Here is a 27,994-nt window from a genome sequence, read left to right on the forward strand (position 1 = left end):
TTGAATAGCTAAAGATGAATCATCTGTGTGTGTATCACTGATGCCGATATAGGTTAATCCTCATCTCCCAATGAGTTTGAGAAGGCAGAAATTGAGATTTAACCAGATGAACTCTCATGATCCAAGAGTAGTATATTAATAACCTATTGTGTCCTCTCTCTAACAGCATATTAGAAATATTGTATTAAAAAATTAAGAAAGACTTGCCACAAAAACTGTATTAATACAAATCTTTCAGAGAATGACAGGTGGGAAATGTGTAGTTTGTGCCCAGAATTGAGAAATAACTAATTAGATTTATAAGTGAGGGGATTCTCCCTACTAATTGGGCAATGCAATAAGCTTTACAAGAGAAGAGTAATTCCACTGAAGTCATTAGGACTCCTCATGAGAGAAAGGACAATACTTTATTTGTATGCGTAAGAGCTGCAGATTGGATTTGAAGGGTTAGATCCTGGTCTGCAAGTCAACGGAGCTACAGCAGTTTAGACCTGCTATGGATCTGGCCCTTACATTTATATGGAAACTAAAAGTGGGCCTAAATTAGAACACCCTAGCTAAATAACCTCTGGGTAAATTCAAAGTTAGAGTAGATTCCATATCCAAACGTCACAAATCAGATCTTGAGGACAGATTGGCAGTTAAAGAGTAGCATTGGAAGTCAGCAGATGTGGGTTCTGTACCCAGTTCTGCCTCAAACTTTCTGTGTGACCTCAAGTGAGCCATTTAACAATCCGTGCTTCTGTTTCCCAACCTACAAAATGAGGATAGTAATACATGTTACTTACCTCGGGGAATGCAATAAAGGTTCATTAATTGATACTTGTAACATGTTTTGAGATCTTCAGATGGCAGGTACTATAGAAGTACAAAGCATTAATAGAAACATGATTTTAAAAGTTGTAAAACTAACAGCTTGATCCTACTATGATTAAAACTGTGGGGAAAATTCTCGATTTCACTAGATGCAGAATTTGGCCCAATATGAGGCAGGATCACAGGCTTAATTGCAAAAAATAAATCCCAGATCTCCATATATACAAACATACATAAAGCATTGTAATACAGTAGGTACAGAGTATACACTAAAAATGCAAATAAACATGACTTCTAAATGACACCCTTATTTAAAGTGGTGCCCCTAGATGTCATATAAATATTGTTACTTTTCTGCATACTGTTAGGAATGCACTTATACATAAAGTTTTTGGAATGCTGTGGTTAATAATTTTGGTTTATTACCAAAATGAGTATTGATTTATCGCTTTGAAATTTGGTTTATTACAAATTAGTACTAAAAAAAAAAGATGTTGAATGTTCTATTTTCCCTGCTTTTCTGTGGTAAGCTTGTACTTTGTGATATTAACAAATACATTTAAAATGTTAAAATTCACACCATTCAAACTGCAGGTATGAATAGGTACAGCTTTAAATCTTTTCCTTGATCATTACTGACATTAATTTCTCTTGTAAAAGATAATGAACTCCAGGTTTTTTTTTTTTGGTCATCATATTCCAGTTATAATTTAACGTAGTGCCCTAATGATTGGCTTGAAGCAGGCTGCAGAGTCCCCCCAAGCAGAGACTTATTTCTCAGTAAGTATGCTTATATATGAAGAATTTTAGGCAAATTAATTTTCTATGTAGAACTGCAATCCAAAAGGTCTACTTAGTGGAAAATGAGGATCAATAATTCTAAGCAGAAGCAAATTGGTTTATGGCACCACTTCAATTTTCTAATGGTTCTAATGTAATAGCTGAATAACAAAGTTGTTTCATATTGTGTATTGCTGTATGTTCTCATTACAGTGCACTGTTCATGTTTTTGCACCATTGATTGCTGACATCAATTCCAGGGGACATGTTACACCAAAAAAAAAAAAAAAAAAAAAAAAAAGGTCATGTGATAACTTCTCATACATTTTACCAACATTTCAGGAGGGATGAAGATCCATTATGCTAACTGAATTTATGCCCTGAATTTAAACTGATGCAAACTGATAGTAACAACAACACCTATTACCATGCACTTCATTGGTGTTATTGCCATTCTATTAATACTATTCTGCAGCATTGTGTGGTGACAGGAATGTATTGGGGTCAGCACTGTAGTTATCATGAGCTCTTTCAGAAGACTTCTCTATGTATATATAAGCAGAGCATAATTTTTCAAAGAATTCTCTTAATATTTTACTATGTTGAGTATGAATAATTTAAAATTTAAAAATACATTTCCTTTTGTTATTATCAAATTATCCAGTAAAAGTTTTTAATTTTGTTCTTAATAGTTTTCATGGTTTAGGAATTTAATTTAATCAAACGTTCATTAAAACAATAATTACAGCAAGGTTCATCAGCCAACACATAGGTGCTGCCGAATCATCAGTGTGCTGTTCCTTCAAAATAGTTATGCTTCAAATTATGATGCAGACATTTCTCCAGAACATCCCATATTTTCTATAAATCTGCATTTATTGGTCTGTCAGTCACAGATGCAATGGAAAATTATTTAAACATCTCTATCATTTTAACTATATTTTAAATTTTAGCTCTTTTAAAAATGGGTTAGAAGTTTCAACAGATTGATCTTTTGGTTATTAATTCATCCACAAACAGTCAGTTCCTCACAGAATTAACTGAAAGGACATTCTTGTTATCAGTGGGTCATCTCTATTGCCTAGAGAAGAAAGATGGTCCTGTGGTTAAGGCACTGGGCTAAGATACAGGGGAATTAGTTCAAAACTCTGCCACAACTTCCTGTATAACCATGGGCAAGTCATTTTATCTCTCTGTACCTCAGGTCTCCATTTGTAAAATGGGGGTAATAGTACTTGCCTTCTCCCACAGATTGTCTGTCTTGTCTATTTATATTGTAAATTCTTTTGGGCAGGGACCATTTGTACTGTGCCAGCACAATGTGACCCCAATCTTGGTTGAGACCTCTAAGTTGCTAACATAATAGTAAGAAAGAAAAATAAATAACTAGTAATCTGACAAGAGAGACTGTAATTTGCTTTGGATAATTGAAAAACTACCGACTGGATATTCAGTGCTCAAATCAGAGGGGTGAAGAAAGACAATAAAGTTCAAATTCATTCTTGCTGAAACTCCAAGGATAAAATTGGTCCCATAACTGCCAGCTCATTTTATATCCCCACTTCCCAAATGCTCAAGACTTATGGGAACATGTCTCACCCATGTTGTTGTATCGTAAAGCATAGCCCAGGGTGCTCTGGGACATCTCTCAGCCCCAGCATTAGAGGAGTCGTGGTATTAGAGTACGTTGGGAGCAGGATTCTTTCATTTCCTGCAGCTGCAGAAAGTGGGTACAAACAGGCTGTTCATAACCTGGCAGATACCAGAGCTGGCCTTAACATACTTGCCTAGACATTCCAGAGAAGAAGGAGACCCCCCTGGAGGCCTCTGAAGAACCCAGGAGGGCATATTTAGCGACACTTGGGTCTCCCCCTGAGAAGACAGCTCAAGTCAAGTGGGGAAGAGGGATGGAGTATCTGGGCACTGGGTACATTAAACTTTCAAATTCAAATTTCAAAGTGAAGCTGGGGATTGTGAAACCCAGTATAGCAAATTTGTCTGTATTAATCACTAATACTCATCCAAGGAAAACCCAGTGTGTTTGGTGTAAACCTCCGTTGCACCTCCAGAGTACTGCACTGGCAGGTCTGTCAGTATTTAAAATACCATCTCCTTTCAGGGTTTTCTAACAGCACTATTTTAAATAGTAAAGTAGAAACTTCACACACTAGTTTTCTTTAGCTCATCCCTTGTCAAGATACCTTGACCAGATACACGGCAAACCATGCATTGAAGCACCACAATGTAAGAGAAACTTGCACTACCCAGACACCACATAGAGACATTCTTTGGCTCTATGTTTTTTGTTTTTGTTGCTATGAGTCAGAACCACTAATTAACAGCAGTTTTTACTATTTGAGATGTTTTACAGTGTTGCAATGCTGTTTTTCATCTTGGACTTAGTGTAGTACAGTGCCAGCCAAGAATAACAATTTGCTACTTAACATGTCCAGTTCTTATTTGAACTGGAATGTTATATCCGTTTTTCAAACAATGGTGACAACACCTCTATTAAAAATTGGGGCCCAAATCAGTAAAAAGGGTCACAGGCATCAGCAGTAAGTCAACTCACTAAGTCTTTCCCTTTTAGTACACTCCTAATACCATTCCGCTACCTATACTGAACAAGGTGCCAGAGTTCAGGTGTACCCCTGGGAAGTGTGCCCATTTACACTCACAACAGCTATGGTATAGAAGGAGGAATCTCTCTCTCTCTTTGAAAAGCCACATGAAAATTCATGACCACAGCGTTACGGAGATATTACTCATTGTTTTAAAAACAAACACAGAAGAATAAGCTGCCATTTCAGAGCTTTGAAAGGCTGGATAATGGCCACAAATATTAGGTATCATTAATTAGGTTATCAGAGGGGTATCTATTCTTTCAGTACTGCAGAAGAATTAAATTTAGCTGTTCTTCCCTCTTTGTGTACAGGATTAGCACATGCAACTCCCACTGGCATTAACAGGAATTATCAAAGTCATGGGTTAACCATCAGCTTTCACTGGACTTTTCTTTCTGTATATGCATTGTGTAGCAAATGTATGGATCAGATGTACAAAATATCATCCGACTTTTAGTTGGGAGTGCAGGAGGAGAGATGGGGGCAGGAGAGGGGCCAGGTAGGAAAGTGAGAAGTTGAGGTTTTCATTTTTCTAAATTGCAATACCATGGATAGAGAATAGCATAGAGCAGAGCCTTAGGCCTTCATATTTCTGTAACCCTGTAACGTGTCAGATGAGTCAGTCCCCACTAAATGAGATACAACCAAAGGAAGCTGAGCCTGCTTAATTCAGCTTCCAAAAAACACACAGAAGACTAAAGGCAGAATGGTTTTCTGAAGGGGAAAAAAATCTTCACTGCTATGCTTTACTGGATCGTGCGCTTTCTGACAAGTGAAGCTCACACTGTTTGTAATATCAGAACAGAAGAAGTATAGCTCTTCCTGTCCCATCCCCTTGGAGACCACAAAAAACCCCACAAACCCCACTATGAGTTGCTCAGTAACTTCTTTTATATGGTTCAGGAGCACCTGGTGGCCAGTCACTGACTAAAGATCATTAGCGGGTACTTTTTCACCTGTTCCTCTTGCATGTCCTGAAAATTTCAGCTTGTCCAATTACAACATTCTTACCTATCCCCTACAGGCAGAGCATAATGCAACACCCCCTTCCATTGGGGAATTAACCCTTGAGTCACTAGTTTTTTCAGGCTATGTCTTGGAAAGCACTAGATTACTAATAAAATGATATTTCCTTCAATTTTTGTTCAGATTGCATTAACCTCCCATGTGATCAAGATGGCTCCCTTTCCTAGTGGAAAGAAGACATGCAGGGGAGAGAGGGCAAGCAAGAATATGGGAGAGGGGAAGGCCACAGAAAAAAACCTAATAAATAATCTTCACCTCCAAGAGGCAAAATTCCAGGTGTCTTCTGAAAACAACCTTCCAAGAATGAACTCAGCTATTTTGCGGTATATTGTTTTGAAAGAAAGGGCAATTTCTGGGAAATAGGTAAATGCAGGGAATTTGGGGAAAGGCACTGGAAATAGTGTGTATGTGTGGGCCACAGAGAGAGAGAGTGACTGTATAGCCCAGTGGTTAGGGCACTCATGTAGGCTGGGGAGAGTCAGATTCCTGCTCTAATAAGTATTTAATTATTTAGACCAAGTGGAACAACTTCAACAGGAGAAATTGAGACAGTCTCTCCCCACAGTAGCCTGTAGCCCAGTGGTTAGAACACTCCCCAGGGGCATAAAAGACCTGGGTTCAAGTGCTTGCTTCAAATCAGGCACAGTGGGGATTTGAACCTAGGAGGAGCAAAGAGGAGTGTAGAAGGGGACAAGCTTGAGATGAAGTGGGAGTGAAATTTTTCTAGGGTCTTGAACACAACAGGGCCTTGAATTTGATGTGGTAAAAATACCCCAGGAGGCTAATAAAGGGATTCAAGGAGAGTCTTGATGTCACTGGAGAGACAGCGCAGAAGATGACTGCAGTGGTGTCCTGTATAGAAAGGAAGTTGGGAGAAGAGGGGAGGAAATTATAGCAATCAAGAGGTGGCGAGAGCATGGGCAAAGGGTTTAGCAGCTGCAATACAGAGATGAAGATGGATGTAGCTGACATTATACAGGTTGAAACAGCAGCAAATAGATCAAATCTTCCAAAGACCCTGTGTGAAAGGGAAACAATGAAGCAAAGCAAAATACAGCAGCATTAGCCTCTTCTTTAGTCGCTATTCACCCGTTTCATTCTGAGAAGAGAGTTCATTTACTACATTCACCAGTATCTGCTCAAGGGATGAAAGTGATGTTTCTTTAAGAAGGCTTTGTGGGCATGTAGGTAGCATCAGTGCACTGCTCCCCTTGAAAAGGAAGGATTTAGTGAATAGCACAGAGGCAAATCCTGTGTAGGCTTAATCTTCCAGTTTTTTGCTCCCCCCCCCCCCCCCCGTTCCAGGGAACAGGAAAGAAAATAAATACATACTTGCTTGAGGCAGGAATGCCACTTCTTGAGCCAATTCCTTTCTTATTGTCCTCAATATTCATCCAAGCTGTTTATGTTGATGAAGAAGTTGGATAAAATGGTCAAGGGATTTAGACAAGAGAAAACCTGCTTAACACATAATTTTATACTGCATAATGTTTTTCCATAATCACTGTGCTACAGGGGGAAAAAGGGTTGAGATGGCATCTATGAATCATAACCACTGTACAGCAAAACCTACATGTTCACAGGGCTTGGAGTTTTGAAATTGTTGACTCCAGCTCTAATTCCCCCCCACTCCTTTGTCAAAAAGATATATATCTGGATCTGGTACTCATGAAAGGGGCCAGGCTAACAGGGAGGAGAGCAAAGTCCTTCATTTATCTACAGGACAGGAACAACACAGGCAGCAGCAATAAAAGCTTCCCTCACTGCCTTGCCAATATGCTCCAAGCTCCAAGTGAAGGAATAACCTGTTGTGGTCATAGGCTAGTTCTCTATGATGGTCCGTGGCCTCTGTGCTGAGACGGTAAAGGCGATAATAAGTGCCAGTTGCTGCGGTGGTATCTTGTAAAGAGAACAGTTGTGCACTGGGAAAGAGATTGCTATTTAAGCTGCAAAATGTAACCTCTTTATAGCACTTGCTATACAAGTCTCCAAGCATCTTTATTTTTATGAAATATGCGACAATTATTTTATGGAAAGGAAATGCGTGAGGGAAGAAAATGGCAGAGACATGCTAGAAACAAAAACATTTGTGTTACCAATATTTTTTGCAGTAGTTTTTTTTTTAAATGCCAAACACGGTGACATTATGTTCACATCAAGCCTGTGCTGTAAAATTGTACTTGTTCGAGTATTTCATTTGGCAGGAGTGCAGAGGAGGTGATACTGAGCCAAGAAATATTTTTCTCCTTTATAAAATAGAGAGCTCACGAATAAGTGCTGTGGCAGTCTGTTCATTCTGCTATAGTCACTATGTGAGAGACTGCCAGTGTTTCCAATATAAACCCCTATTTTTCAGATGGTTTTATCTTAGCTATGGGCATTTTATTAGGGTTGCTTAGGCATTTTTAAAAAAATGGTCATTTTCTAGTTCTATGAATCCAAGACCAAACCCCCTGAGGATACAGCCGTGCTTCCAGTAGTGCACTGCTACCCACAGGTTTTGTGGACTAGACTAGTGTCTGTGTGTGTAGTTAAACCTAATCACAAATCTGGAGGTGAATCTTGATCCACGCTACTTAGATTGTAATTTCTCTGGGGCAGGAGCCATCTTTTTTGTTCTGCATTTGTACAGCACCTAGCACAATGAGGCTCACTAGGGCTCTTAAGTACTATGGTAATACAAATAAATAAATAATAGCTTTCAGAACATGTGACAAATAACTTGTGAAACCCCAGGATAGATCAATGTATCACATGTCTTTGACTGCCTTACCTGCTCTCTGTACATTAATCCATTTCATATACCTGAGCAGCTTCGTGGTTGCCTTTCTTTCCAGAATGGGAAAGATTCAGTCTTGGATACAGTGATAGCTTTTGAGTATAAAGCAGTGACACTAACTTTGAAGTCTGATATCCTGCGGTGCTGCAAGGCTAGTAATGTTTATACAGTCTGACACTCCTGCATTCTAACGGGACACACAACACAAATGGTAGCTGCTTAGCAGGGGGACTTCCTGCAAGCACCAGGGAGTCTCTACTCCTGCTTTGCTTCCTACCCAGATCCTACCAGCGTACTCTAGCTGTCTAGCAAGGGCCCTGCTGCAAGCTTTACCTTCACAACATTTTTCTCACACTGGTGTTTTGTTTTGTAATCTAGCCGATCTGCCATTCACCCATGGCTAGCCCTCTCTCCATCTCCATGGACACCTCTACACCTCTTGTACCACTATTCCTAACCTTACACTATCCTTTTCCTTCCCCCCCATCTCCCTTCCCTTGCTATCTCTGAAACACCCACTCCATCTCTAATAAGACCACAGCCATGCATGACCCCTCATATCTCACTCTCCAGAGCTCCTAGCCCTCACAGAAGTCTGGATCCCTTTATCTGACACGGCCTCTGCAGCTGCCCTCTCTTACGATGGGCTCTCCTCTCATATCCCCCATCTTGGATCAGACCATGGTGAGGTCATTGGGCTTCTCCTCTGCTGTTCCTGGCTCTTCCAACCCCTCCTTCCTTCCCCCTCTTTGTAACAGCATTGCACTTGACTCATCTCTTTTCTCCTCTCCTTTTCCCCTCCATGTTGCTGTCTACTATCAACCCAACTTCTCCCCATCAGCTTTCTTTTCTGATTTTGACTCCTGTTTCTCTCTCTTCCTCTCCTCACAATCTCCCACACTTGTCCTCGGTGATTTCAGCTTCCATGTTGATGACCCATCTCACCTGCACATTTCCTCTCCCTTTCTCCAATAGGGCTGTTCACTTGATTTGGTCTTGGCCAAGCACTGCTTTTCCTAATCTGTGTTGCTGAGTTCCCCCTCTCTGCCCATCACCTGGTCTCTGCCAGCATCACCCATCAGCTTCCTTTTTCGTGTCCTGTCACTCAGTCTTTTTGTAACTTTCAATCCCTCAGCCTTCATCTACTCTCAGCTCTCTCTTCCCTTTCTTTCACTGACATAGTTGTTGATTCTTTCTATGCTTTACTCTCCCCCACCCTTGACTCTTTTTCTCCTCTCTCTCACTTGGGAGATCCTCTCTGATGACTCCCAGCCCTGGCTCATGCCAAACATTTGTTTTGCTCCTGCTCACATGCTGCAGAGCATCTCTGCTGAAAATCCCATGACCAGGTTGACTCCCTCCACTACAGATTTGTTCTCTCCCCTTTCACTTCTGACAACTTCCTTGCTAAACAATTCTACTTCTCCAACTTAATTGAACCCCATGTCTTCAGTCCCAGACAACCCTTTGCCTCCTCAAATCCTCCCCTTTTCCAGCCTCCATTTCTCTCTCCACACAGGACCTTACCAATTTCTTCCAAGAGAAAAATTGACATAATACTTTATCTTCCCCCTCCCTTGGCTCTTCCTTCAGCTCTGTCCTTCTTCTCCCCTGTCACAGACACAGAATTTTGCCTTCTTTCCTCCTCTAACCCCTCTCATCCCATCCCATCCCATCCTCACATTTACTTTGCACCCACTATTATCCCTCTGCTTTACTCTTCTCAACTCTTACTTTTCTCTGGCTTTCCACCCCCCACCCCCCACAATACAAACATGATTTAGTCTCTTCCATCTTAAAGAAACCCATTCTTGACCTCACTTGCTTCTTCAACTACTGCCCCATCTCCATTCTCCTTTTCATCTCTGAGATCATTGCCCTGTTCAGAATCACTGTCTGGAATTCCTCTCCTCCAATACCATTCTAGACTCTCCCCAACCCAGCTTCTGCCCCTTGCATTCCACTGAAACCAATCGTACAAAGTCTCTAATGACTTCTTCCTAGCCCAAGTTCAGAACTAGTTCTCCCTCCTCATCCTCACTGAAACGTCACACTGCCTTCGACACAATGACCTTTTTCTTTTTCTTGAAACCTGCTACTCCCTTGGCTTCCATATCTGTATCTTCTCTTGGTTCTCCTGCTATCTCTGTAATCGCTCCTTCAGCATGTCCTTTGGAAGATCCCCTTCTCTTTTCCCTCTATACCTCATCACTACACAATCTCATCCAGAAACACAAATCTAACTGCCATTGCTATGCTGATGACTCTCAGATCTTCCTCTCTACTCCTGACCTGTCTCCTGTCTAAACTAACGTCTCAGCCTGTCTCTCTGACATCTTCTTGTGGATGTCTAGCCCTCAGCTAATGCTCAACACAGCTAAAACAGAGCTCTTAATTTCCCCCCAAGCTCTCCCTGCTACCTCCTTTCTTGATCACTGTGCACAACACCAACATCCTGACTGTCATTCAGGTATATTCCGGGCATCATCTTCAACGTGGACCTCTCTCTAGGTTCATACATCCAGGCTATATTTAAATCTTTCCAATTCTTTCTGTATAACATCTCCAAGATACAGCCTTTCCTATCCATCTACACAGCTAAAACTCCCATCATCTTGACTTGCGCAACACCCTTCTCTCTGGCCTTGACAGTGCAATCTTGCCTCATTTATATACATTCATAATATCATGGCAAACATCGTTTTCCTACCTGCTGTGAAAATTGGGTTGTATGGAAGCCAGCTCACTGGTCACTTAGAACACCCAGGGCACTGGATGTGTTGAAGACAGAAGGGACAATTTATACCTGCTAGTAGCCTAATGAGTTAATAATTAGCTTACCATCTGGAGACCCAGGAGGGAAAGTAGACAGTATAAAAAGCTCTCCCAGGGAGCAGAAAGGGGCTGCTTGTGATGTTGTATATGGTTGTATTGTATCTGGAGCTTAAGGAGGCGATGAACAATAAACACATGTGGTGAAGGTAAGTTGGTGTATCTGTGTGCTGTTTAATTCACCAAGAGGGCTTACCAGCCAGGGGTTTCCTGGAGAGGAAGGGGGAGGTGTTCACACTGTCCTTTTGAACATACCACCATTCTCCTTGTATCCCTCCACTGGCTCCCCACTTCCTATCACATCAAACAAAAGGTGCTTGTCTTCAATTTTAAGGCCCTTTATTAATCTTTCCATTATGCTTAAAAAACTTCATAATGGTTAGGCCATTGGTCTGCTGAGAACACTAACTAGTGTGTAGATCAATATTGTCTCATTGTTTCCATGTACTATATCCATTTGTTGTCTTTTGTTTGATACTTGGATAGTAAGTTGTCTAGGGCAGGGACTGACTTTTTGTTCTTTATCTGTACAGTGCCTGGCACAATGGGATCCTGGACCATGACTAGGCTCCTAGGCACCACTGGAATACAACAATACATAATAATAATTCTAGACTTGGAAGTTCCCAAGATGGTGACATTTTTGTACATAGAAAACCTCTTTAGATCATTTTTAGAGGTTTTGCTAGCTCCATCTGAGCCTTGTTCCATTGGATTAAGGGTAACTAAGGCTTCTGGTTTTATAGTCAAAGGGATATGAACAATAGACTAAAAATTTTAAAACTCTCTGACATATCTAAAATGACACGTGGCCAATCCGGCACACATGATGATGGGGTGTGGTAGAAAGGTTAAACTGGCACTCACTTGGGATGAGCTATGTAACATGCTTGTGGCTTCATCACTCATGAGTAATGCACCCACCCCTCATGCTCATAAAAGAGTGAAATTCTGACTCTTTTGAAGTTAATGGTGGTTTTTGGTCGTTCTACTACCCCACACCATCATGTACTACCTCCGTGAAAATAACCAAATTACTTTACATAGAAATTCTGCCACTTTCCATTGTCAACAGTTATTTCACAAAAATGACAGAAGTATTCCATCACCCAGGCTTCCATATGGGGTGTACACAATAGCACTGACCACAACATAGGGGTTTGATCTTGTGCTTCTTACTGGAAAAAAAAAAAAGGAAAATCCTGCCCCTGGAGATAATTCTCACCCCTACTCCATGCCCTTGATGTAATAAACACCTCGATACTGACATGAATAATCTGGCTGTCAGAGAGGCATGAAGTAAGACAATGGGTACATCTCCCTGCTCATTCATGTGGTTCGTTTTGCACCATTCACTGACCTCAATCTTCTAGTTTACTGCTTAGGACGTAAACTGTTGAGCAGGCTGCCTGCATTGTGAATATGCCTTATACAGCACACATTAGTTACAAATCCCAACTGAGCCACACATACTCCACAAAGGAGCCCAGGATTGTTTATGATTGCTATTGTATTCATTATACCTATTTATAACTATCATCATAGTAACTGGGCATAGTTGACGTGGGTTTAAAGTTAGGCCAGTAAACATTTCCAAAGCAGTGAGGGCAAGTTAGGTATGTGTGGGTATGTGTACATGTACACACGAGGGGGTCCACTGGTTTAGTCAGAGTACTCTACACTGTCAAGTCTGTTATCTACAGTACCAGGATCTAAGTGATTGTTCTGTGGAGAAGGTGCATTTCCCCCCTCTAATTTTAAATGAAGTCTGGCTCTTGCTTACATGCTCAGGAGCTGTTGTGAGTTCATTGTGTTCAAGGCATATTCAAGCAGGCCTGATTTTCAGAGATGCTGAGCACCTATAACTCCCACTGCAGTCACTGGGAACCAGAGGCATAGCGAGCGCCCTCCGTACCCTCCGACCGGAAGGGGGCCCCTAAAAGTGGCAAAATAAATACCGCATTCCAGTTTCTGCATTGTAAGGGGCCCCGCCCAGACATATGTTCGGAGGGGGCCACCGTTCAGAGGGGGCCACGTTCTTTGTTGCTACGGCCCTGATGGGAACTGCAAGTGCTCGGCACCTCTGAAAAATGTGCCCACTTCTATAGGAGTTAGGTATATGGGGAAGGACTGCAGGATCAGGTCCTTATTTACTAGAGCTGGGCAGAAAATGGTAATTCTGTTTCATGGAAGATTTTTAGATTTTGAAATTTGGTTTCAGTTCAGAATGAAAACTAAGTTTCCAAATTCTTTGTGAAATGTAATTACTATTCTCCATCCATCGCTACTGGCAGCCCCAGCAGGCTTCCCCAGAGCCAAGGACTTTGCAAGGGTCTGGGAGCTCAGGTTGATGAGGAGCCATGAATCAGGTAACCAGGGGCTCTGTAGCTCTCAGCTCCCTGTCATCCTGCCAGGCAGGCTATGGAGAAGTCAGGAGGACAAGCTGGCAGGAAACCAGGCATGTTTCAAAAACTACTTGGCAGGCAGGGTTCCATCAGAAACCTGCCTGGTTTCATTGGAATTTCATTGAAATTGACATGGTCCTGTAGAGCATTTTGATTTTGACGAATCAGAACATTCTGACAAAAATGTGTCCTAGAAATTTCATGGGACAGCTCTAATATTTACAATTTTGGGGGCATTGGGCCTGACACTTCAAGACTCATTGGTTTGCATTGCATGCTTAATGATACTTACCTTTAGCTCCTTCTGTGTGAGATTTAAACACCTTTGCAGTTTTCCAGATATTTTGTACGGAAGATTACAGCACCTGAGCAATAAAATCACAGTAATAGTTTCTCACTGGCCTAGAAGAAACATATTACTGTTAAAAAACAAAAGTAACAGTTAAACTGCTTCTATCCTATCTAGCAACACAGGCTCATTATAAATAAAGACAAACAAGTGCAACATAAAATAGCCCCCAAACATTTATTCTTTTAAAATTGATTTTAAGTCTGTTTCTAAAATTGTTGACAAATCTAATAAAATTAAATTAAATGAAAAGAAATGTCAAGAAGGAAACAAATTTAAAAGTTAACAAAGCCCAATATAAATTTGCAATTGCATGTCCATTAAAGGTCTTAAATAGGGTTAATTTTAGCATGGAAAGAATTAACACTATTGGAGCTTTAGCAAGAGCAATTATTATCATTGCAAATTACTTAAACTATTAAACTGAGAATAATTCAGAAATATCATTAGCAGTCAAATTACTTAAAAATCCTTGTTTTCCTTCTCCTTTGTTTAATTTAAACGTAATGTCTGCTTATTCTCACACAACCAGAAAATGCTGATAAATAATTCCAGAGCATGCCTAAACATCTCCCTTCACAGCAAGCTTCTAATTTGATCTCGGGAGACCCTTTCTTGGTAGCTGAATAAAATATTTTCATTTATTCTAGGAGAGGCTACATCACCATTCGTTTCTAATCTCATGTTGCTTGGTAATGCCACTAGATGAGGTCCTTAGCAAATCATTAAACTTGTTCAATAACAATGTTACAAAACACAAGAGATTTGCCGTTAGTGAAACAAAGAAAATTTTCAAATGGGGGATAGATGGGGGGGGAGCCTTTAATAAGCTAACTTGAGTTTCTAGGGCAGTTTCAGAGATTATTTAACATTTTAAACTTTCTAGCATGCACAGTGCAGGATCAAAGACTTCAGTGCATATGTCAGAATAGTTTGAAAGGGCCATACTTTCATATTATGGAAGAATACATTGCTTTGCTGCTAGAATCAAGTGTCAGCTCGCTGTGCCATTACATGCTCCCTGCATTTGAACAAAATGTGGCCTTTTGAAATATTCAAAAATTTAATTTAGCAATATTCATCTTTTAATAAATATCTATATTACCTAATGATCAGATAAAGTAAATGACTTTGCCATGAGATTCATGAATCATCAAGACCAGATTTGATGAGAGGAAATTAAACACTTGATACAATTAATCTTTCTTATTAGGCTAGAAATTCACGATTTGCACTCCTAATAAATATGATGTTAGATTGCACATGAATTAATCACGTGAGATTAGTATCTTTTATATAGCAAATAATATTGGACTTAATTGACCTAGACTCTGGCTTTTCTGCTCTAGCAGGGGGTAGGAGGTTGTGGAAGTGGAACACTGTCCTAGGGGATGAAAGACTCACATTGCTCGACACTCATCATTCTTGTTTTGTTGGTTGATCACATTTCTTCTATATCTATCGAACAGTTTGCTCTCTGAAAAAAGTTTGTTGGGTCAGATGTTTAGAATCAAATCTAAGACCCCCTCATGCAATAGTAGGTAATAAGACTGCAAAGAGGTCAAAACTGGAAGTAGGCACTTGCATTAATTCCAGTCTGCTAAGCATTTTAATGCCTTTGAGTTCAGGAGAATGTTTAATTGAACCTTGCAATTTTTGCATTTCATAACACACTGGGAAAGGAGAGCTTCATTTGAGGTTTTCAGTATTTCATATACTAACTTTCTTGCTATAAAATAATGTTTTTCACATTTGTACTCAAGCAAAGAATGCAGCTGATTAGAAATGTTCTTGCTGCTGCAAATCCATCTTCTGCACTGATAGTCTTAATCTTGAGCCATTCTTCCTAGAGAGTCTTTGCCCTGAGCACTTCTTGTCTCTCCACCACTCAGCATGCAATTCCTGAAAGATCTTAAACTGCATTAAAGAAAATGGTCAGCACAGATGTAGCTCATATAAAGGAGATCTTCTGCTAGGGTGAGTGGGTGTTATTAGCCCATACTCTGCAATCATCTCAATAATTACCATATGAAGCTGGAGAGTAGCTGACATGCCATGTATGTATTTGGAGTTTTCTGCTAAGCAGGCAATGCAGCTTTTGTGGCTATTTTTTCACTGAATATTGAAACCAAATTTAATAGGTGATCATATATAAATAGTGAAACACATACCTGGCTGATTACTGTATAAAATATTATTTGATTAATTTTTCCATTGTTTGCTGAATAACATATTCAATGGATAGTATGATGGGGTATACAAACTCCACATGGGGCAACACGGTTATTGTGAGCTCAGCCAGCCCCACCTCACCTGTGAGAAACATCAGACCTGAGTGAGGAGCTTAAAAAGGGAAAACATCTCACAGTTGGAGCCCAACCAAAGAGGAGAGCACCCCACTAGTCTTCAGCTCCTGGAGAGATGGATGGCTGAAGGCAAGAGATCCTTGGATGACTTCTGCCTGACAGCACCTCCCTGAAGGAAGGGAGGGCCCTTACCTTTATTGGGACTATTTTTTTTATATTAGCCTGTGAGCCCAGTTGGGGCCACAATTTAACAGAAGTCCTCTGAAGAAAGAGATCCTTAGCTCATGTAAAGGACAATTAATTTGTGTTCATTTCTTTTTTATATTTGTTGGCAAACCAGGGATGGGTTGACTGTTCAGGGCTCAGCCAGAGGGCTGAACCTTTTGCAACTGGACAGACATGGTGGAACACCCAGATATTGTACAACAGAGGCTTGGGTGAGTGCAGGATCTAGGGGATAAACCTGTGGAAGGAACGTGGTGACATGTATTCAACTAGCTTGTGTGTGTCTGTGTGAATGCACGCATGTGTTCATTTGAGCGATGCTTTCATTTTGAAGGCAAATATCACCCCAGGCTGTTGTCTCATCAGATTTTACAAGCCAAGCATAGTTGAATCTGGTCAGTAGTGGGTGACTTCCAAGGAAAACCTAATATGCTGCAGCAGGTGGCATTGGCAATTCATTAGTGTTGCTTCTTCCTCAGAGTCAGAAATCAACTAATGTAGCAGGATAGTGCTAAGGGACACATTGTTATTGAAAGTACTGATGTGAGGATGAAACATAAAATGGAAGCCCTGATAAGTTGTAGTAATTAAAGACTGTATTGCACATTTTACCATCCCAGCCTGGGTAATTACAGTCTTACCTACTGAAATGAAATCCCTGTTTCATCAATTGGATAAGGTTTCTTCTTCTACTCTCTTGTGTACTGTTGCTGATGCAATCATCTGAGTGCCACAACCCACTCCATGTCCATTTCAGTGGTTGTGAAGAAATGTTATTCTCCTATTTAATCATTGCAATTCTGTAAATGATTTGAAGCTTGTGAAAGGTGCAATATACAACATTACATTATAATCATTGCATTTCAAAATTTTCAAGTGAAGCAGGTGTCAAAGCTTTTTTTGCCAAGTAGGCAGGTAATGGAATATTAGGATTGCCATTGGGCAGTTATATAGGACAGTGCTGATTTCACACAGGTCATCCCACATCCTGCCATGAGGCATGCTACAAGTCCAGCTCTCTTCAGCATTTATAAATCACAGAAATCATGAATTGTTGGAGCAGATTTGATTATCTGATATATTTTTTTAATTGAACGGGTAACAGAACTGATTCACTGCAATATGTCCCTTGCACAGAAGACATATGGAATTACCTTAGTTTTGATCAAGAGAGTCTACAGATAGATGGTATAGCCACAATTATTTGTGATTAAAATGTACCAGAGAGAGAGAGAGAGATCTGCTCAAGATAGTGATAATTGAAATCATATTTCCCTTTGAAATGTACATGCAAGTCTTTGAAGCTCCTATACTAACTGCACACTGATTGTTACTGTCATCTGCCAGAAGTGTCTCTTCTTGTTTTACTCAAACAATTAACTAGGTTTCATTCTTAGGATCTTGGATTATCACCTGTCTCCCCACCCCTTCTGAAAAAATGGAGGGAGCAAATGTGTAAGGAAAAATAGTATTCTGTATACTTCCGTGGCTAATCAACTGCGAGAAGCATCTCTGCACAAATTACTTTTATTATTGTGGTAGCACCAAGGAGTCATGAACAGAACTCAGTTGTGCTGGGCACTTTACAAAACAGATAACAAAAAGATTGATCCTGTCCCAAGAAGCTTACAATATAAGACAGGAGACAACAGGTAGATACAGACTGAAGGGGGAACACAAGGAAACAATGAGACTAGACTGGCCAACATGACAGGCAATGCTCCATGGACACCAGCTGTCTAACTGTTGTCAAGTTTTTTTGTAGGCATCACAACAAAGGAAATTTTGAAGGAGGAACTTGAACATGGCTTTGCAGCTGTTGGGACATCCTGCCTTGGGAGCTCCAGTACAGTTCTGGGGCCTGGCTGGACTTTGGAGAAGTCTCTACACATGGCAGACATGAAAATTCCAGAGCAAGTTGCTTTTACAACACAGCATTTCTCCACCATAGGATTTTCAGGTTTGGTACTTGGTTTTCCTGCAAATTACTGACCTACTACCAATTCATCTTTCAGGAGGCCACTAATAATACATCTCCGGGGGAACAACTGATGCAAGTACATCATTTTTTTGTATAATATTTTGTGGGAGTTTTTTTTTTCCAGGGGAAAGGAAGATCTGTGCCCTAGTGTTTAGGACCTTTGATTTTAGTCTGAATCTGAGGGCATAATTTGTCCATTAATGGAAACACATTGTACCCTGTAACTTTTGAAGATAACTGACACCAAGAGCTCAACCAGTGGTATACTGAATGGGACTTGCACACTGGTCATTGTGTTCCTTGTACTTTGTTTGATATAGCTATAAGAGTATGTGGAGATGGTATTTATTGAGCTGCTAATACCCTTTTCTTTGTGAACTGATTAGCTATGTCCTTTCTGGTTTCTTTTATATGTAAAGAGTAATCTGAAACTGCTTTACAGCAGTTCTGCTCTTTATAGAGCCATTACTATCTACTATTTAAAATAAACCTGGCTAGTTAAGCTTTAGTTCAGGCCCACGTATCTTTTACACTCTCTTTTAAATTAAAGCAAATCCTGAGAAGTAAAAGTGATGAGGGCATATAGATGGAGATTCCCTGTAGTTAACCTGGCAGTTCTGCTGAGCTTTAGCTACAAGGCATAGTACAACACTTTGGGTGGGTTCTTTTTTGAGACACTGCCTATAACACTGCCTGCCAAACAGAAGTTTCAGACAAGGGGGTGGGCACCTAGCAACTTTCATCTTGGAGGTGCGAATGCAGAGGCTGCTAATTAGTGAATACTTTGTATCAACTACATGTAGAATTCCATATCTTGCAGTTTGAAAAGTGTACATTTCCTTTGTGCCAAATTGGACTCCATATGAGCATTGGGTAAATCCAATTAATGTCATATAACCTTGCATATTGTTTTTGTACATACTATAGCATGATATGCTTAAATTAGGCCTCTTTTTCAGGAGATGTGCTCAAGTTTAAATGGGGGTGAGATAACCCACATGCTTTTCATCTGAACCAGATTGAAGCCTTATTTTATTCTAAACTAGATTATTCAATAAGGATATCACATGACCTCAGCTGGCTTCTTACCTCCTTTATGATTCACACATTCCCCTCCAATCTCAGTCACCCCTGGTTCCCTCTGCTCACTACCTAGCTGTGACAGCTTTCTGGCTACCTGCTACCTTAAAATGCCTTGTGAGGTTCACTTGCTTCATTGCAATGAAATGGCCTTAGATATGCCATTTCAGCTGAAGGTGAAGTAGATGAGCTGCTCCTAAAAAGCTCAGCTAAGCACTCAACTTCTTGACTTTTAGCTGAAGTAAACTACACACCCAAATATTGTGAGGTTCTCATTACTAGTCACAGGTGAAGGGAATTGTTTTTTTTTTTATCAAAAGACAGGCATCACCAGGCAGAGATTAAGACATTCAGTTCATCAGTCAGAAAACATCAAACATTATGGTGCCAGCAAGGGTGCAGATGCTCAGTTTCTAAAGGAGACATGATAGAATAACTTCAGCAAACTTGGGATGAAAGCTGGTAGCAAAGTGGATTGATGTGAACAGGTTAATCACATGCAGAGATTTTGGTTCAGATTTGGAGGGTTACTAATTGTTTAAGGAATGCTATGTACATACAGAGATTTACAGACACTCGTGCATGGTATCTACCCAAAGGCACTGTTACTCTTATTCAGACAGACAAATATGATACATAGGAAAACAGTGCAGACAGAATATAGCAAGGGAATGTAATATTAGAAGGCTTCATAAAATAATAGGATTTCAGCAAGGAGAGAGGGGACACTTGGAAATGAAGAGGAAAACTGTTGCAAACATTATGTGTGGTATGAAATAAGGCCCAAAGATGAGTGTGGGAAGGAGAATGAGGGAGTATTAGAGAGGACTTGGAGGATTACAGGAAGTGCACAAGAGAAAGTCGTAGGAAGCTAAGAGAGATATGGCTGGGGGGAAATTCTAAAGAGCTATGAAGTAGTAAAAGATGGGAAGCCAATGGAATTCAAGAAGGAGGAGCAGGTGATGTGGCTGTTGAGGAGATGATGTGGTTAGAATAATAGCCCAGGAAGATAATTTTAGCATCAACAGTTTGGAGAGATTGGAGAGAGATGTGATATACAGGAAGGCCAGAAAGGAGGAGGTTATGGTAGTCAGGGTGAGAGAGGACCAATGGAAAAAAAAGATCAGGACTGCAGGTCCTGCAGCTCAGGACTGAAGAGCACAGCAGGAAATTCCAACAGTACGTGTCCACCTTCATCTTTGGGTAGACCACCGGTATGGGAAATGGAAAATTAATTCTCCTGTGCTACTGCTCCTGCTGCCTGACTCTTACCTCTTGACCCCTGACTCTGTGTGCCCTCTGGCCTGCCTCAGATTCTGCTCTCCTGATATCCAGACTGGGCCTGCCTCCTCACTCCCAACTCCTGCTATGACCACTAGATCAGACTGCCCACATCCACGTCATGACAGTCACAAAGCTGCTTCACATGATGTGGCAGCTGTAGGTCTAAGCATTCAGACACAATACATTTATGGGGGTTGGGGGGATTACCCCACATGAATGTACCCATCAATGAACCATTACTAGCAATCTGATCCAGTTCCCACTGAAGTCAATGGAAAGCACTCATTGGTACCAATGGGAGCTGGATCAAGTCCTAAGTCTCCTAAATCTGTGTGACTGGAGAGTGCTTGAGCAGACATTAACCCATCTGGAAAGCTGCACTTAGTTCTCACTTTTGACTTTCCAGTTTATATAGAGGTTACCAGTGGGTACAAGAGTCATCTCTGGTTTATACGGTTCACAAGCAGGCAGGAGGGGATGTTATATGTACAATGAGCTGGGGAAGGGACTTGGTGAAAGATGGGAAGCTGATGTGGTGGGCAGGAGAAAGAACAAGCTTCTGAATATCCTTCTTTGTGTAATTCCTGTAAAAAGCTGAGCCCTTGTTTACCACGCCGAATACAACAAGCGGGTGTTTAATGAATGTTCCCTGGGCCATATACATGCTATTATTCTAGATATCCATACTACAGTTTATGAACAAAGAACACCGGATGGGGTTAAAGTAACCAACGCTTGAGCTGAACATATTTCAAGTAATTCAATAATTAAAAAGGAAAGACTATGAATTTGGTAATTCCATAGTCCTTGTGATTTATCTAACAGTTCAGGTATTTTAATATTTATGCATATATCTCAAGTTGTTAAAAATAAACCCCTCTATTCATATCCTTAGAAAAAAAATCAAGTCAGATAGGTCAGGTCTGTTTCTGTTTATCATGATTTATCTATCTTTCAGTGAGCCCTTCGGTAGTTCTGACAATAATCCATTATCTCTACACCTTTCTGAACATCTGAAGTCATGAAGTGACTGAAATTTGAAAAACGAGCACAGGGAAGCATGCGACTTCCATCCTGCATGAACCTTAAATCACTATATATGCCATATAAAGTGATGGTACTTACCTTAAATGCTGTGTTCAGTGTTGGTCATCGCATCTCAGAAGGATATAGCAGTAGAAGAAACGGTCCAGAGAAGGGCAGCTAAAAGGAAGTCTTTTCCTTATGAGAAGAGATTAAAAGGATTATGATTCCTTAGTTTAAAAGAGGAGGTTAATAAGAAGAGACATGATAGAGATATATAATTTAATAATGAAGAATAATACAAAGGGTGCTAATATTACCAATTTACATCTTGGTCTTTATTCTACAATTCTTCTTAACAAGCTGCCATGTGTATGATAGGAATACAAAATGCCAGCCAATTTTCTTCTCCAAAAGTGACTATGTTAGCAACTGGTGAAATGATCCCTGTATACACAGCAAATCTGATTTTAAAAGTTTCTACCCACTTTTATCCCTTCTACCTGTAGTCCCCATTTTACGTGTATGGGATATTTCTCTCACCGACAGAATCATTATAAACGGAAGGAACTTTAAAGGCATGACACTATATAATTCTATAAAGGATTTCTGGATCTTTTGGTGATAAGTTATTATATACATTGCTGCTGGCTTTATTTTATTATTATGGGCCAAATTTCTCAGCAAACTAAATTCACTGACTTCAGTGAGATGTGTGCCTGGTTGGGAACTATGGCCCTAGTTCAGCAAGATACAGGAGATATGAACATTCTTAACTACCAGGATCTGCCAGATGTGGCATTTGTGGGGTGAAATCTTGGCCATGTTGAAGTTAACAAGAAAACTCCCTCTGACTTCAGTGGAGTCAAAATTTCATTCCAGGTGCTTTTAAAACCCATCTGAAACAAGTCTTCCTTAAATGGCATTACTTTATTAATAACTTGTTCAATCTGTCTTTTCCTATGGCTAATCTTAGTTTGATTATTAATCAGAGCTATTCTGGGAAAGAGCGATCATCTTCACTGTTTGTGGCAGCAAGAGTATATTCAGGTAGATTATGAAAGCTGCGTCTATATTTCATAAAGTGAATTGAAATTCTGTAGAGGTTAAAGATTTTGTTTCTTTGTCCTTTACAGTTACAAAATTGAACATGTTCCATACATTTGTGCTATAACACTCTTGGGTATGAGTCCTGATTTTTCACGGCTTTACATCTTGTGTATTCTATAACACACATAAAGAATGCAGTGTGAGTATAAAATGCTACTATTCTAATTTGCACCCACTGCATATGTGCATAGGTGCAAAGACAGTGGAGAATCAGGCCCTTGTCTTGTTAATTTACTACAGTAGTTTGGTATACTAACTGAATGATTAATATAGATCGGCACTTCAGCATTTCAATATAACTGCAGGTCTTTTAAGCTTCTTGGCAGTGCTGTGATTCATCTATTAAAGGACTTATTTCAAGAACGACAACACTGAATATTTTGTTATAAAATCATATCAGATTATAGAGAGGGCTACTGGGACATCAAGTTTTTTAGGATAATCAAATTGCTTGTCTCTGAAATCCTCATTAACACTTTTTTTTGTAAATATGAGTGATGTGTTTCTCTCCTGGACTTGACCCACGGTTCAAGAAAAGAAAAATAAACAAACTTGGAACCAACAAAACACTCATGCTAAATTTTACAACTCAGTCTGTTATCTTTTGTTTCAGATCATCTCATCATTCCACTATACTTCAGCTATTTAGGATGTAAAACTCTTCAGGACAAGGATTTTTCTGCTTACATTCTGTAAATCACTGGTGTGTGTGTGTGTGTGTGTGTTTGTGTTCTTTTCTGGTGGAAAAAATTGATCAAAATTAGGGTTTTCCTCTTTTTTTCTTCATTTTGGGGGGGTTTTCCTTTTAAAAGAATTGTTGTTTCAAATGGAAAAGAATGGTTGTGTTTTGAGATGAAAACCTGAATATTTTTTTGACAAAAATGGTAGTCTCTCGCAGATTTCCCATTTTGTCAAAAGTGCAAGGTTTGTTCTTTTTGTTTGCTTGGTTTTGGCAAAAAAATTTGGATAGAACATTTTCAACCGGCTATAGCCTGTGTTTTATTTGTACAAATTCAAAAGAAACAGATGGTTTTGTGATTGAACTCAGCACCACAAGCTCTGGTCAAGCTAGAACAAAATACTGCCTGTGATAATATTATATTGTAGTTGTTTGTTTGGAAAGCACCCAGAGATTTGCTAGTATTAAGCAAGTACTAACACTGGTATCCATGTCATGTGAAAGAGAAATTTGAAGAGGATTTTCCAGGATGTTCTCAACTGGCAAAGATTTAACTATCTTTTTTTTTTCTTTTTAGTTTGACCTTTGAAAGTAACATAGTGGGCAATAACCATTAATTACTCAAATACAATCAGCACTGACAGAAATATTTCATCTTTTTAAGATCATGAACAATCGCTGACAAAACTTGGAATCCCATTAAGATTATACATTTTTTTCCCCACAAATGTTCAGTGATAAGTATGATGAGCTGTGTCTTCCACCATTGCCCTGCTCAGCTAAGTGTTCAGCTAAAAAGTGATCAAACTGACTAACGTGTACTATAATTCTAAGAAATTCATCATTGGGTGGTGACCCAGTTTTTTCCTCATTATCAGCACCTAATGCCAGGCCCCACTGAGAAATAAACAGAACTTTAACCACCCACTTAGACAATTTTCTGTAATATGTACAGTGCTTCACTTAATTGTATTGCTTTCTATTAATCCAAATAATTCAGGTTAACACTGAATTTCCAAAACTGAGTGTTCACTAATTAAAGCAAGATGTGTAAGAAGTCTGATTATGAGGACACTGCAGATTACTCAAAAAATGCAAGCAAAGAAAAACATGAACAAATAGAGCAGAAACTATGTTGTAGATTTGTGGGCCTGATTCTTTCCGTTTTATACTGGATTCTCTGCCAGCTTTATTATTTATTATATGTTAGAGCAAGTTCATTGTCTTGAATTATTTATTCCTGATTTACACCAATGTTATTTAGAGGTGAATGAGGTCTATAGACTCACTGTTCTAAAGATTTCAAATGACTACAGAAGGCAGGATGTTATTCTGGCAAATTGAAGGCTTCTTTTAAATGCAGTGCAGGGTCACCAGTTCATACCGGGAAGCCATGTTTGTACTGAAAGACTTGATATTATGCATAAATTGGACATACCGTTGCTTTTAAATATAGCCATATCATTGGGCTAAGCTATAATAGTAGAAGCTCCCTAGGCTGTTTTGGGATTTATCACCATTTGGATATGTTACTTCTGATTTGACTGCCTTTCTGTGTTGTTAGGAATCTATGTGTAATATTATTTTATGTATCAAAAACGGATGAAAAGATGGACCAGATCCTTAGACCTGGCTCCAGCTACTCACTGTGATGCAGCTGGAAGACTGCCCTAAAGCGGCAGCCAAAGAATACCCCTGACCGAAAGGAATCCTTGAGAGGATTGTAGCTCCAACACAGGTGACTCTGCCCTATGAACTCCTGCACAATCTGCAGAGAGAGAATGTTGAGGGGCTGTTGGGGCATGCCAGCTTCACATGATAGCAGGAATGGTGCACATGGAGCTCTCCCTGATCACTGGCTGTTGCAGCTGTCCCCATGAGACTACCTCTGCCCTCATAACTTAGAGCATTCCTTAGGCTGTTCTACACTACAAGAACAGCCATTTCAGCCACTGTCTGGCACAGCATCAGGGGAACAGCAAAGTGGCTTATGTACTGTGACAAGAATAGGGCTCTGCAATCTGTAAAGGGTTAACAGGTTCCTGCCTGTCCTGCTCGGGAAGGCTATAAAAGGAAGGCTATAAAAGGAAAGGGAACAAAGGGGAAGGAGTGTCCTGTTCCCTCCTGATGGTTAAAGCAGAGAAAACCACTGGCCATTATTGCACTGTGTTCTTCAGTTGATTTGATTTTTATTTTGTGATGTACTTTGTGGACAATAAAACTAGCTATGTGGAAAGGGCCTTAACAGACCAATGCCTGAAGCTTTATTTCCCTTCTCTGGCTGGTGAAACTGCCCTCTAGCTTAGAGGTATCCTTCCCCCAACTCTCATTAGCTGCACTGAGTGTAAACTTGACACAGATGAAAATCAGACTCATTATATCTAAAAACATAGTAGACCAAACCCAAGCTGAACTCTACAGTAAGAGTAGCCTTACCAGAAGCAGTATAAACTAAAGACCTGCTAGGTACAAGTTCAGGTTCTGATTTGGCACTGGAAAGGCCAGAGGAGTGGGCATTAAAACTGAATGGTAGCCTGAGGGTGTTTTTTTTTTTAAATAACAGCTGCTCTGTTTTTTCTCTTACTGCAGTTTTATTTTCGTTGCATTATTGTACTTTCATCTTGATAACATGGCTATTATTTTATAGCAGTTTCAAGCAGTTAATTAATGAACTGCACACAAGTGACATGACACCACTTTGCCCAATTATCACTGGCATCTAGTTTTATGGTACAAAGTACTGCCACTTTGTGAATTGTCTCAGATTGCAAACTGGCTCTGGAAGCAGTTATTTTAATAGCCAAAACAATACATCAATAGTGCTTTAGTGGTGACATGCACCAACAGCAAATTACCATGCCTGATCTCATGAAATTCACCAAAGAACTGTGAGACATCTGATAAAACTCCTTCGTTCTGTGGTTAAACATCTCTCTTTTGTGTGCCACAAAATCTCATGAATTGCCACACTAATGGAATCCCATATTAACTGGCAATCACTGTCTGTATGTTAGAGCATTAGGGAGCAGAGAATGAGGGAGGCCTAGGATATGAAAAGATATAGGGTCAGATTCACCTAAGGATTGTGCTGACTACATAACAGGAAAATATTGTTAATCACTAGAAACCAAACATGGTAAAAGAATAATATTTTAAGGTCAGATTGTGGCTGTCACTGGATTTTCAAGGAAGGGAGAGGGTACAAGGGGCCCCTTACAATCCATGCCTGGACCTTGTGCATATATGGAATCCTAGCACTCAGAAAGTACAAAGACTGCAGGACAAGTGCTCTTGCCAGTGACAGCTACCCTAAAAGGGTGGAGAAGGATGTGAACAAGTGGGTAGGTCCCTGGCCCTGCCCTTTCTGACTCCACCAAGCAGAAGATCTAGCTGACTATGGAGGACACGTTGCATCTGCTTGGAAGCTCTGGGATGCACTGTGTTCTGCACTGACCCTATGCATGACTGTGAGTTAATGCCACAATGTGACCAGGTGTCCATCTCAATCTGCTGAATACAGTCCCCACACTATGTGAAGTCCAAACTCACCCCCTTCCTGGGGTTTGGCTTCATTTAAAAAAAATCAACCAACCTGCTAGCATACTGGTGAAATTCACCTCAAACCTTCTCCCCCAGGTTGTCAGCTACTAAAGTTCTTCCATCAGGACTCCTCAGTCCACAGCCTAGATCCTCTCTCCCCAGAAAAGCTGTTGTAACTTTCACCAGTGACTCAGAAAAGCACACTTACCAGTTTCCAAGCAAGATGAACATCTGCGAATAGTGTGGGGGGCATTTCAGGCAAATGCTCCCAACTTGTTAAATTCACTTTAGATTCCAATGCTCACACAATTCAACTCTTAGCTATGTTTATATTTATTATGCTGTAAATGCAGCACATTATCCCCACCTTGTTATTTTTATGTGCTACATTACAAATACAACATCAGCTATTTACTTCCAGTGTTCATGGGAAAGTTCCATCAACTAAACTGGATAGAAATATTGCTAATTCTCTTCCTGACACTTTATTCTACATGTTTAATGAAACATATGTGTTTTCTTTAATTAATTTCAAACAAGTGCACAAATTACCAATTATAAATGAGCACAGAATATGCTATAATTGAAGAACAAATTTGTCTCCCAAATTGTAGTACATATACACACAGTATCTCTCTCTCTCTCTCTTTCTCTCTCTCTCTCTCACACACACCTTTTCCTATATGAAAAATACAGAGCTGAAAACAATCAAGGTTTCTGTTTTGAAATTAAGTACTTACATAAGCATATCCTTATTGTAACATGACTCTGCATGTCAGCATTGTCCGTATGTGAAGAAAAAGTCAGATGAATTGATTTCACTGAGTTTAGCAAGCCAACACCCAAAGCGTGCAGTTCAGGGTTCACCCTTGATAAACATCCAAAAGTCCACATGCTTTTCTGAACCTTTAACAAATTTCTGACCAACCTGAAGAGCTCCTGTTCACAGCCATGGAACCTCTTACTCATCAACATTCTCATCCAGGCCCACAACAATCTTATTCCTCCACTATCACCCCCAACCTAACAAAACTCGCCTTCCTGGTGATACTTCTTTATATCTTTGGACTTGTTTGTTCATACAAACATTTAGCTTGTGGCAAGAAGAGGTGTGAAACCACCCCACTGTAGCTGACTGCAGACCAACTGTCCTTG

General features: G+C 40.1%; 1 long non-coding RNA gene across 1 annotated transcript; it reads right to left on the reverse strand.

The window, feature by feature from the left end:
* LOC115271259 lies at positions 1–27,661 on the reverse strand. The gene is made up of 6 exons (XR_003899869.1): positions 27,580–27,661; positions 21,613–21,708; positions 13,555–13,627; positions 6,579–6,645; positions 3,196–3,313; positions 1–858 (listed from the first exon to the last, which is right to left on the reverse strand). It is a non-coding gene; the product is annotated as an uncharacterized LOC115271259 (long non-coding RNA).
* Between the last annotated feature and the right edge of the window lie 333 nt (positions 27,662–27,994).

This window comes from Terrapene carolina, unplaced genomic scaffold (assembly GCF_002925995.2).
Source record: "Terrapene carolina triunguis isolate 2854851 unplaced genomic scaffold, T_m_triunguis-2.0 Scaffold210, whole genome shotgun sequence".
Lineage (NCBI taxonomy): Eukaryota > Metazoa > Chordata > Testudines > Emydidae > Terrapene > Terrapene triunguis.